This window comes from Oryx dammah, unplaced genomic scaffold (assembly GCF_014754425.2).
Source record: "Oryx dammah isolate SB20612 unplaced genomic scaffold, SCBI_Odam_1.1 HiC_scaffold_24, whole genome shotgun sequence".
Taxonomy (NCBI): domain Eukaryota; kingdom Metazoa; phylum Chordata; class Mammalia; order Artiodactyla; family Bovidae; genus Oryx; species Oryx dammah.
In genome coordinates this window covers 26,029,646-26,042,070 of record NW_024070208.1, presented here as the reverse complement: position 1 = coordinate 26,042,070, position 12,425 = coordinate 26,029,646, and the positions used below count along the sequence as shown (strand labels likewise).

General features: G+C 37.0%; 1 protein-coding gene across 8 annotated transcripts in view; it reads left to right on the top strand.

Moving 5' to 3' along the window:
* NBEA (neurobeachin) overlaps nucleotides 1–12,425 on the top strand; it is a 672,618-nt gene that overhangs the window by 391,950 nt on the left and 268,243 nt on the right. The gene's annotated exons all lie outside the window — the stretch shown is intronic.

The window sequence follows — 12,425 nt, the reverse complement described above, 5'->3', positions numbered from 1 at the left end:
CTGTTGGATCATCGAAAAAGCAAGAGAGTTCCAAGAAACATCTACTTTTACTTTATTGACTACACCAAAGCCTTTGACTGTGTGGATCATAGCAAACTGTGGAAAATTCTTAAAGAGATGGGAATACCAGACCACCTTACCTTCCTCCTGTGAAATCTATATGCAGGTTAAGAAGCAACAGTTAGAACTGGACATGGAACAAGAGACTGGTTCCAAATCAGGAAAGGAGTACGTCAAGGCTGTATATTGTCACCCTGCTTATTTAATTTATATGCAGAGTACACCATGCAAAATGCCAGACTGGATGAAGCACAAGCTGGAATCAAGATTGCCGGGAGAAATATCAATAACCTCGGATATGTAGATGACACCACCCTTATGGCAGAAAGTGAAGAAGAACTAAAGAGCCTCTTAATGAAAGTTAAAGAGGAGAGTGAAAAAGTTGACTTAAAACTCAACATTCAAAAAACTAAGATCATGTCATCTGGTCCCATCACTTCATGGCAACTAGATGGGGAAACAATGGAAACAGTGAGAGACTCTGTTTTCTCAGGCTCCAAAATCACTGCAGATGGTGACTGCAGCCATGAAATTTAAAGACACTTTCTCCTTAGAAGAAAAACTATGACCAACCTAGACAACATATTAAAAAACAGAGACATTACTTTACCAACAAAGATCCGCCTAGTCAAAGGTATGGTTTTTCCAGTAGTCATGTATGGATGTGAGAGTTGGACTATAGAAAGCTGAGTACTGAAGAACTGATGCTTTTGAACTGTGGTGTTGGAGAAGACTCTTGAGAGTCCCTTGGGCTGAAAGGGATCAAACCAGTTCATCTTAAAGGAAATCAGTCCTGAATATTCATTGGAAGGACTGATTGCTGAAGCTGAAACCCCAATACTTTGGCCACCTGATGCGAAGGACTGACTCATTGGAAAAGACCCTGATGCTGGGAAAGATTGAAGGTGGGAGGAGAAGGGGACGACAGAAGATGAGATGGTTGGATGGCATCACCGACTCGATGGAGATGAATTTGAGTAGGCTCTGGGAGTTGATGATTCACAAAGAAGCCTGGCATGCTATAGTCCATGGGGTCACAAAGAGTCAGACACAACTGCACGACTGAACTGAACGCCTCTTCTGATCTCACTGGGCGACCTCATTGGTAAAGGTAACCCTTAAAAGAAAGAGTTAATAAGACTCCAATGGGGAGGCCCTTCCTCTTCAGCTTTTGGTTACAGAAAGCTCAAGAACCAGCTCTATCTCTCTGCTAGATACTCGACGACTGTATTTGTTCCTCTTCCTTTAGTGGAGACTCAGAATTTACGAACATTGTAAATAATTATTTTGTAAGGATTGAGCCCAGTTTCTTGGACACCACACCTAAAGTAGCTGCTCTCGTGTCTTCCAAAAGTATAGAGAACCTGACCAGATGCTTACAGGCTTATTTTTGTCATCTCATTTTCACATGAAAAACTATCCCTTAAAGACTCAAAACCACTGTATTCCTTACAATACCAAAAAAAACAGGCTCATAAGGAGCATTGGTGCACCTGAAAAGCAAAAGAATAACATTTTTGTCCTCAAAAAAACTGCTTTCGCTGAAGAAAGCAAAATGCAAATTAGAGAATCAAAACATACAGTACTTGATTAGGAGACTTTTCATTCAACAATAATAAATAAAAAAGAAATATGTGCCATCAGATATGATTAATTACTTTAAGGACAGAGTGATATTTTCTTGAATGATTTGTTCTGCCCTTTATCAAATAGACATTTGTCTACCTTCAGATTTACAGTATAAATATATCTCTTTAAAATTACTGGCCGACATCACTGTGGCTTTTCAAAGGTCACCTTGAATAAACTAAGGGTTTTCTTGTGCAGTGTATTTTATAGGTTTTACTTTTCATGCACTAGGACTAAGATTATACTGTAATACTATAACCAACTGATACTACCTTTTTCTCTTTTTTTGATTAAAAAATGTAAATTAGGAGCAAACAAGATGAAAAGTTCAACAGATTGTCACTGCAGTAAACAATACAAGGGAAATGGAAGGGAGAGGGTAGCATAAGCTACCCATGGAACCATCCTGAAGAGTAGCACCATTAAGAGAAAGTTAGACTTAACTCTGATGAAAGTAAGAAACCTGTAATGGAAACAAAACTTTAAGCAAGAAGTTTACTTTCCTACCCACTTTCTTCTTCATGCCTTTAAGGTGTTTGATTTGGCTGCTAACAAAGCTTTTCTCATTATTAAGAATGGCTTGTGCAATCTACATATGTGTGCATGCTCAGCTCCACAGTTGTGTCTGACTCTTTGCGACCCCATGGACTGTAGCCCACCAGGCTCCTCTGTCCATGAAATTTTCCAGGCAAGAAGACTGAAGCAGGTTGCCATTTCCTACTCCAGGTTGTCTTCCCGACCAGGTTAATAATATTCACTTTTTTTTTTTTTCATTTAAAGCTTCATTAAATTTAATTGGAAGCCTAGTTTAATTCATCAATCACTGTCTCCCTCTCTGTGAATCCAAAATGTTTCAGAGAGTGTCTCAAAAATCATCATTCACAGTAATTACTCCCCACTGGTATGCCTGGGAACAAATGACATGGACAGACGTTGGAATGCATCCCCAGTGTTGTATTTGTTCAGTAATGCAGGAAGAGGGAACAAACTAGCCTGACTTGAAAACTCTGGACCAAAGTCTAGAATTTGGCTTTGTAAACTGACTGTACAGTGTCAGAATGTGAGAGTACACTTTTCAAAGACAGGAAGGATGCATTTTTCAGAAGTATCACCAATCACTTTGTCATTTAAATCACCAAATATAATACAGCCTCAGGTCAGAGAGGATGTAAAAGTGTCAGAGAAATGAAACTTTGGGAGAAGTGCTTAGTAATACATAGGAGGGTCAGAACAGTACTAACAGCTAGATATATGTCAAATTTATCTATGGTGATTTATACTTTAGAGTGAATGTGTGTACATACACATAACATTGATGTAATATAGATCACTAGGAATTGACTCAATAGCACACCAGACATGTTAAATAAAAGGTGGATGATTTTTCTTAACAGAGGAGGACTAAGTGCCAATAAATACAGAATTTGTTTTTCCAACATACTTTGTAATCATGTTTCGTTGGCATAGTCATGCTTGTGTACTGGCACATCCATTTATATGGTTAATTGTTTCCCCCATTTTTATTAAAGAGAATTTGTCTCATCTCTTTCCTTTTTAAAACTTATAAAAAAAGCTATAAATTTATTTACATTATGAAATGGACTGAAAGCTGCACAAAGATAGGAATCATGTCTTTATATTCATCTATGGGGAAGAAAATGGCAACCCACTCCAGTATTCTTGCCTAGAGAATCCCGTGGACAGAGGAGCCTGGTGAGCTACAGTCCATGGGGTCACACAGAGTCAGACACGACTGAAGTCGGACATTACTTTCAGAATAATATCCTCAAGTTTGTTCATTTCGTAGTTGCTCTCTCTACTTACTGTTAGAGGCAGTGTGGTGTGAGCTAAGGAAGTCAGCTGGGATGAGGACAGATACTTCTGCCACCTACTGGTTGCTTAATCTTGGGCGCTCCGTTCAGCTTCCTGCACCTCCATTTCTTCACTTGTAAAATGAGTTCACTTACCTCAAAGGGAATTTTATGGAGAGTAAATGATTTAATACATACATAATACTTAGAAAAGTACCTGGGATACCATAATCTCTCAGTAAATACTGGCCCTTCTGTAAGTATTATTATTCTAGGAACTTAGTTCTGGAGTTAGATTACACTACAGTGACATTCAAATCTCAGTTCAACACAAGTAAGGTTTATTTCTCCTTCAGTCTGGGACAGTAGGGAAGCTCTGCACATTGAAGTCACTCAGGGATGGAAAATGATGGAGACTCCACATCAGTGCTTGTTTTCTTGTTGGCTACAACAAAGGGAGGGGAACACAATAAATTCTCACTGACTCTTAAAACTTTTGTCTGGAAGTGACTTACATCTGACATTTTATTTCTAAACAGATGGAGGAATGCCATCTACAATGTGTTTGGAGGAGGAGAGGGTAACAATTTTTAACTATTAGTCTGTTAGCATTTATGTTTTTGGTCGATCTTGACAGAATTAGGTCATCCCCAGAAACCTTGAGCTCAAGTGATCACCACCGGTTCTCTAGCCAAGCCAAAATTCAGTTCTGATTGTATTTTGTGTGTATGTTTAGCAAAATATTATTTTGTTCCTTTTACTCTTTTGTCTGCTCCACTGGATAGTTTTTGTTATCAAGTATCAAGTAATCAATTAACTGTTCAATTATGCCTTACCAGGTAAATTCATTTTTCCTTCTAGCTTACGAAGGTGATTGATTCCTGGCTGGGATGGGGGGGTGGGGGGCTGGGGAGGGAGGGATATCCTTTTTAAGAAATTTGAGTGCATTCTAATAAGTCTAAAATGTAACTATCAGAAATTTCCTGGGAAAAAAATGATGATTCCTGAACCCTATTTGTGCTAAAATAACACCAAATTCCAATTAGTGAACACTGTTACATTGATAGTGACCTTAATTATCATAATACAACCTAACTGGGAATCTTCCCTTCCTTAATTACTGGCTCTTTACCTCCTCTTTTCTGGCAATTATGTACTATACTTGTAAAATCACAATCATGAATAAAATGTATATGTAATGCTCAGTGTTTCTACAAGTCAGTCTTGAAAGGCAAAACAAAGCTATAAGCACCGAAATAAATAAATATTGGGAAACAGTACTTATGATAGCACATTCATCCTCCCAGCTGACATCATTCGAGGTATCACACATGAGATCATAGCTGCTATAAACTTGCACATACAAGTGAAATTTCAGTGCAGCATGACTACCTGTACAACCATGAGAGTGATGGCACAGTGGGTCCTCTATGTGTCCACCTGACTGCTCTTCAAGTGCAGGAAATCTAAATGAGCTCTCCTTCAAGGTACATCCCAGAGTAAAAATTTTTGATGTTGCTTGCAAATTATTAATCACATCTAGGGTTAAAACTTATTGAAAACTTAGAGTAGTTTTAAAGTTAAAATTTTTTTAATTATGTTTTAATTAAAAATCAAAAATTTGAATTAAAAATTTAAAAATTAGAGTAGTCTCTATTATCTTTTTTCCTGGAATAGTTCACATGTTACAGAAGAATATAGCTAAATGCATCTGTTGAAATATTAAATAAGAGGTGTGGTAGAGGAGTGATTTAGTTAAAGGGTCAATAATACATATTCAATTTCAGTGGGAAAACAGGGTAAATAACGTGTGAGTTAGAATAAAAGGAAAAGAATATATCTTATACATATTAATCTACTATAATATATCTTCAACACCAAGAACATTGCCTAATACAGGATAAGTACTCAGTAAATATATTTTTGAATGAAAACATTGAAGAAAGGAGAGAACGAAATAAGTGAATATTGATTTTAATGGGTGATACTGTCTGCTTAGAGTTGAAAGCACAACTCTGAATACCTGTCTTGTACTCACACTATCTTTAAATTGTAAACAGGAAAACAAGCATGATTCAAAAGAAACAAAACTTTGGGTATTTTTAAAGAGTTTATATCTATTCAAATATTGAAAATCCTGCAAATGATCAAAGACTGGACTCTCAGTAATATCAAGATAATTTCCACATAGAAAATAGGGAAAATACCAGAAGAACAAATCAGAGAACAAATATCTAAATTTTCTCAATTCCCACTTTCCTCAAAGAAAAAAAAAGATAATAGATTTTAGATTTTAGAAACTACAGGTAAAACCATTTTTATTATTGTGGTCTATTCAGATCCTCTGCCAGTTTTTCAATCAGGTTGTTTGGTGTTTTTGTTGTTGTTTTGTGTTTTACAAGTTCATGATACATTTTGGATATTAACCTCTCATCGGATATAGATGTATGGTTCCCTAATATTTTTTTCTGATTTGGTAGACTGCCTATTCATTTTATTGATTTTTTTCTATGCAGAAACTTGTTAGTTTGATTTAGTTCCACTTGTTTTTATTATTGCCTTTGCTTTCGATGTATGCTGTCACTTCAGTCATATCCAACTCTTTCTGACCCTATGAACTGCAGCCCTCCAGCCTCCCCTGTCTGTGACAATTCTCTAGGCAGGAATACTGGAGTGGGTTGCCTTGTCTTTCTCCAGGGAATCTCCCTGACCCAAGGATCAAACCCATGTCTCTTATGTCTCCTACACTGGCAGGCAAGTTCTTTACCACTAGTCCCACCAGGGGATCTTTTGATACCAAATTCAAAAACTCACTGCCAAGACAGATGTCAAGGAGCTCACTGCCAAGACAGATGTCAAGGAGCTCACTGCCAAGACAGATGTCAAGGAGCTGACTGCCTGTGTTTCCTTCTAAGAGTTTTATTGTTTCAGGTCTTACGTTTTAAAGCCTTTGACTCATTTTTAGTTAATTCTCACGTATCATGTAAGATTAGTCTAGTTTTATTCCTTTGCATGTGGCTGTTCAGTTTTCCCAACACCATTTTTTGAAGAGACTGTCCTTTCTCCATTGTGTATTCTTGGCTTCTTGGCCATAAATTAACTGAGATAGATCAATATGTTGATTTCTTTCTGGGCTCTCTATTCTGTTTCATTAAGTTGTGTGTCTGTTTTTATGTCAATATCATACTGGCTTGGTTCGTATAGCTTTGCAATATAGTTTAAAGTCAAGAAGCATGATGCTTCCAGCCTCTCTCAGGATTGTTTTGTCTATTTGGGCTGTTTGTGGTTCCATACAAATCTTAGGATTCTATGTTCTATTTCTGTGAAAAATACAATTGTAATTTTGATGGAGATTGCATTGAATCTGTAGATTGCTTTGGATAATATGAACATTTCAACAGAATCAGTTCTTTCGATCTGTGAGCATGGAATATAATTCTTTTTTTTTTTTAATCTCTACTTCAATTTCTTTCTTCAGTGTCTTTGTTTTTATCATACAAGTCTTTCACCTCTTTGATTAATTTTATTCCTAAGTATTCTTCTTGACATAGTTGTGAATGGGGTTTTTCTTAATTTCTCTTTCTAATAGTTCATTAACTATAGTCATTTTTAACATATGTCTTTGTATAGCTTTTTAGTGTTGCTCTAATTAGGTTGCTCAGTAATTCAGTTCAGTTTAGTTAGTCTCTCAGCTGTGTCTGACTCTTTGCGACCCCATGGACCACAGCACGCCACGCCTCCCTGTTCATCACCAATGCCTGGAGTCTACTCAAACTCATCTCCATTGAGTCAGTGATGCCATCCAATCATCTCATCCTCTGCTGTCCCTTTCTCCTCCAGCCTTCAATCTTTCCCAGGGTCTTTTCAAATGAGTCAGCTCTTCATATCAGGTGGCCAAAATATTAGAGTTTCAGCTTCAACATCAGTCCTTCCAATGAGCACTCAGGACTGATCTCCTTTAAGATGATCTTGTTGGATCTCTTTACACCACAGTTCCAAAGCATCAATCTTTCAGTGCTCAGCTTTCTTTATAGTCCAACTCTCACATCCATACATGACTACAGGAAAAACCATAGCCTTGACGAGATGGGCCTCTGTTGATAAAGTAATGTCTCTGCTTTTTAATCTGCTGTCTAGATTGGTCATAACTTTCCTTCCAAGGAGTAAGCATCTTTTAATTTCATGACTGCAGTCACCATCTGTAGTGATTTTGGAGCCCAAGAAAATAAAGTCTGTCACTGTTTCCATTGTTTCCCCATCTGTTTGCCATGAAGTGGTGGGACCAGATGCTGTGATCTTAGTTTTTTGAATGTTGAGCTTTAAGCCAACTTTTTCACTTTCATCAAGAGTCTCTTTAGTTCTTCTTCACTTTCTGCCATAAGGGTGGTGTCATCTGTGTATCTGAGGTTATTGATATTTCTCCTGGAAGTCTTGATTCCAGCTTGTGCTTCCTCCAGCCCAGCATTTCTCATGATATACTCTGCATAGAAGTTAAATAAGCAGGATGACAGTATACAGCCTTGACGTACTCCTTTTCCTAATTGGAACCAGTCTGTTGTTCCATGTCCAGTTCTAACTGTTGCTTCTTGACCTGCGTACAGATTTCTCAAGAGGCAGGTCAGGTGGTCTGGTATTCCCATCTGTTTCAGAATTTTCCACAGTTTCTTGTGATCCACACAGTCAAAGGCTTTGGCATAGTCAATAAAACAGGAATAGATGTTTTTCTGGAACTCTCTTGCTTTTTTGATGATCCAGCAGATATTAGCAATTTGATCTCTGATTCCTCTGTCTTTTCTAAAACCAGCCTGAACATCTGGAAGTTCACGGTTCACGTATTGTTGAAGCTTGGCTTGGAGAATTTTGAGCGTTACTTTACTAGCGTGTGAGATGAGTGCAATTGTGCGGTAGTTTGAGCATTCTTTGGCATTGCTTTTCTTTGGGATTGGAATGAAAGCTGACTTTTTTCAGTCCTGTGGCCACTGCTGAGTTTTCCAAATTTGCTGGCCTATTGAGTGCAGCACTTTCACAGCATCATCTTCCAGGATTTGAAGTAGCTCAACTGGAATTCCATCACCTCCACTAGTTTTGTTCATAGAGATGCTTCCTAAGGCCCCCTTGACTTCACATTCCAGGATGTCTGACTTTAGGTGAGGGATCACACCATTGTGATTATCTGGGTCATGAAGATCTTTTTTGTACAGTTCTTATGTATATTCTTGCCACCTCTTCCTAATATCTTCTGCATCTGTTAGGTCCATACCCTTTCCCTCCTTTATTGAACCCATCTTTGCATGAAATGTTCCCTTGGTAACTTCAGATTTTCTTGAAGCGATCTCTAGTCTTTCCCCTTCTGTTGTTTTCCTCTATTTCTTTGCATTGATCGCTGAGGAAGGCTTTCTTATCTCTCCTTGCTATTCTTTGGAACTCTGCATTCAAATGGGTATATCTTTCCTTTTCACGTTTGCTTTTCACTTCTGTTCTTTTCACAGCTATTTGTAAGGCCTCCTCAGACAGCCATTTTGCTTTTTTGCATTTCATTTTATTGGGGATGGTCTTAATCCCTGTCTCCTGTATAATGTCGTGAACCTCCATCCATAGCTCAATAATTAGGTTGCTTTAATTATTACATTATATCTACATAGCTCATCACAGTCTACTGGTGCTGTCATTTTACAAGTCCAAGTGAAGTATAGAAATTTTTACCTCAGTGTGTGTGTGTGTGTGTGTGTGTGTGCACCCAGTTGTATCAGACTCTTTGCAACCCCATGATCTGTAGCTCGCCAGGCTCCTCTGTCTGTGAAATTCTCCAATCAAGAATATGGAGTTGGTTGCCATTTCCTTCAGGATATCTTCGTGATTCAGGAGTGAAACTCACATTCTTTGTGTCTCCTGCTTTGGGAGGCAGGTTCTTTACCAGCTGAGCCATCGGTGAAACCCTTACATCACTTTACCCTCCCTCATTTATATTTGTTTTAAACATTACCTCTGTACACAATTCAGGCACAACTGCCACATCAGGCAGTGTTGTAATTTTTGCTTCAACAGAAAAATTGTGTTGTCAATTTTGAGAACACTTGAGGAAAAGTAAAGCCTGTTCTTGCTTCCCTTGTGTTTATGATTGCCATTAGCCATTCTTTTAGACTAGTTCTGAGGCTGGCAAATTCTTTTTCATTGTCTGAAAATATTTTCATTTCTTCTTTATTCCTAAAGCGTATTTTCACTGTAGGATTCTGGGTTGACGTTTCTTTTAGCACATAGCAAAAATTTTACACTTCCCCTGACCACCATAGCTTTGAATGTGAAATATGCTGTCATTCTAATTGCTTTACCTCTATAGATGAGATGTCATTTTTCTCTGGCTGCCTTTTACATTTTCCTATGTCCTTATTTTTCAGAACTTTAATTACAGCATGTCTTAGCATATATTTCTTTGGGTTTACTATGTTTCTGTGGGTTTATTATGTTCACTCAGCTTCCTAAATCTATACACATTTATGTTGTGTTTTTCTTTTTTTCAAATTTGGGAAGTATTCAGCCATTATTTCTTCAGACTCTATTTTAGTCCTGCTTTCTTTCTCATCTCCTTCCAGGACTCTAATAACACAAATGTTAGATGTTGTAATCCATAAATCTCTGAGGCTCTGTTCAATTTTTTTCAGTCTCTTTACTTACTCTCTACTGTTCAGATTGGTTAATTTCTATTGTTCTGTCTTCTGGTTAACTAAATTTTTTTTTCCTTCTGTCCCCTTCATTCTTATGTTAAACCCATCTACTAAGGTTTTTATTTTTTTCACTATATTTAATTGTTCTTAAATTTCCATTTGGTACCTCTTTACATCATCTGTTTTATTTATTTATTTATTTATTTATTTATTTTGCTGGAACTGTTTGCTGAGTCTTTCTCTATTTTTTTCTTTCAATTATGTTCCTAATTACTCACTGAAGCCTAGCCTTTTTCATCATGGCTGGTTTAAAATCCTTGTCAGGAAATTCTAATATCCTTGTCATCTCAGCATTGGCATCTATTGATGATCTTTTTACATTCCATTTGAGATCTTCCAGATTCGTGGTATAACAAGTAATTTGAAATTGAAACATGTTTTAAATTATTATTTTTCTGAGGTATTTTTATCTCATTTACCTCTTCTATTTTAGCTGACTTTCTCTTACATTGCTCTACCAGGGCAGGTGGGGAGAACAGCCTCTTCACTACAAGGTGGAGATAGCAATCTAGGTTCCCCACTTCCCTTCCATTGACATCTAGGGAATGGGCAACTCTTTATTACTGCTTGCCAGCAGTGGGAGTTCCAGCTCCCCACATGGTGTCCACTATTGGGGGATGACCTCATTGCTTTCCATTAGTAGTAGAAGTCCTGACTCTACTGTGCCTCCTTCCAATACCATCCCATAGGAAAGAGAGAAGGATGCCTCATTCTGTCCATAGGGGAAGGAAATGCAGGCTCTCCACATGTTCTCCACTGACTCCTTGAGGGTGGGGCACCTGGTCAGCAACCAGCAGAGATGAGAGTCCTGGCTCCTTATTTCACTTTCTCTGATATCACCACCCCAGTGTGGATGTGAGGGTGCCCCATTATACCATCATGAGGTTTCAGATCTACACTCCCCACTCATCCTTTGCTAGTGTGTGTCTGTGGGGGACATAGCTTCTCTGTGGTGTTTGGTTGGAGTACAGTAATTGTCATCAAGTTTCCTGTCTTCCTAGGATGCCCTTTTCTTTATCTTTCTCCTAGAGAAACATGCTTTTATGGGGCTTTTCTTTTTTTTTTTTGTCTGTAGCTGTTGTCCTGTCTGGATTGCTAGCTTCTTTGCCTCCAAATCTAGGGTATCTAAGACAAAAACTAGGGAGGAACTCACCACTTTGTTGTTTTCAGGCTGTGTGGTCCTTAACCTGTCTGCCTTCCATGCTCCATGCAGAATTTTGTTATGTTTGTTTTGTATATATGTATCATCCAATTTATTTTTAAGTTATATTTAATTGGAGGAATAAAGTATACCTGTGATTAGAAATTGGCGAAAAGATCAGATATAAGGTTTCTGCATGTGAAATTGGTTACTTAAATTTAACATACTTTTAAGGAAAATCATTATAGCAAGTGGTCTTCCTCAAACTATTAGAATTAATTTGTGTTTGTAGGGATAGAAATTAGCCTATTTTATGACAGAGGTACACTATTTGTAATAATTAATCAACAAGTAATCCTTATTTTGACAGAAAATAATATATGCTTAAAAAAACAAGTATATTAAAATACAATTTAAATGATTATAATTTTAATGTTTTTATGTATCCCTTATATTGATATGTCCTTTTACAATTAAGTTATAGAAAAAATCAAATAGCTATAAAATGTAAAATTTTTGTTTTCAATGACTATAATTTTCTGCAGATTTTCAAAGTAATAAAAATTGTTTTAAATTAATTCATTGAGTGCTTATTAAAAACATAGTATGTGCCAGACATTGTGCAAGAGAGATAATGATGAGCAAATTTGTATAGTTTCTGCCTTAATCAAGCACAGTGTTCTTGTATAATAAAATATCAAAAACTGAAATTGAACCTTCTGTGAAAGCATTTTATATGTTTTTATGAATGGTGATGCTCAGGAAAGTCAGAATGTTGGTATTATCTTTTGAGTATATGTCACCAAGAATTATGCAGAGAGAAACAGACTTTTCAAGCAGCAGCATTCATCACTGTTTACAAAACTAAATTGAACTTAAAAGTGATATCGTAAAATGTTCCATCAATATACAACAAATATATTTCAGTTGTTTTCTCTAATATCACGTAGATTTTTAATATTGGTTTAAAGTGTAACATAGTTTAGACAATGTTACCCAATGATGGCCATGATTGTTAATGGTTTATGTTAGCTGAAAGCTGTAAAATCATCCAAGGACTCT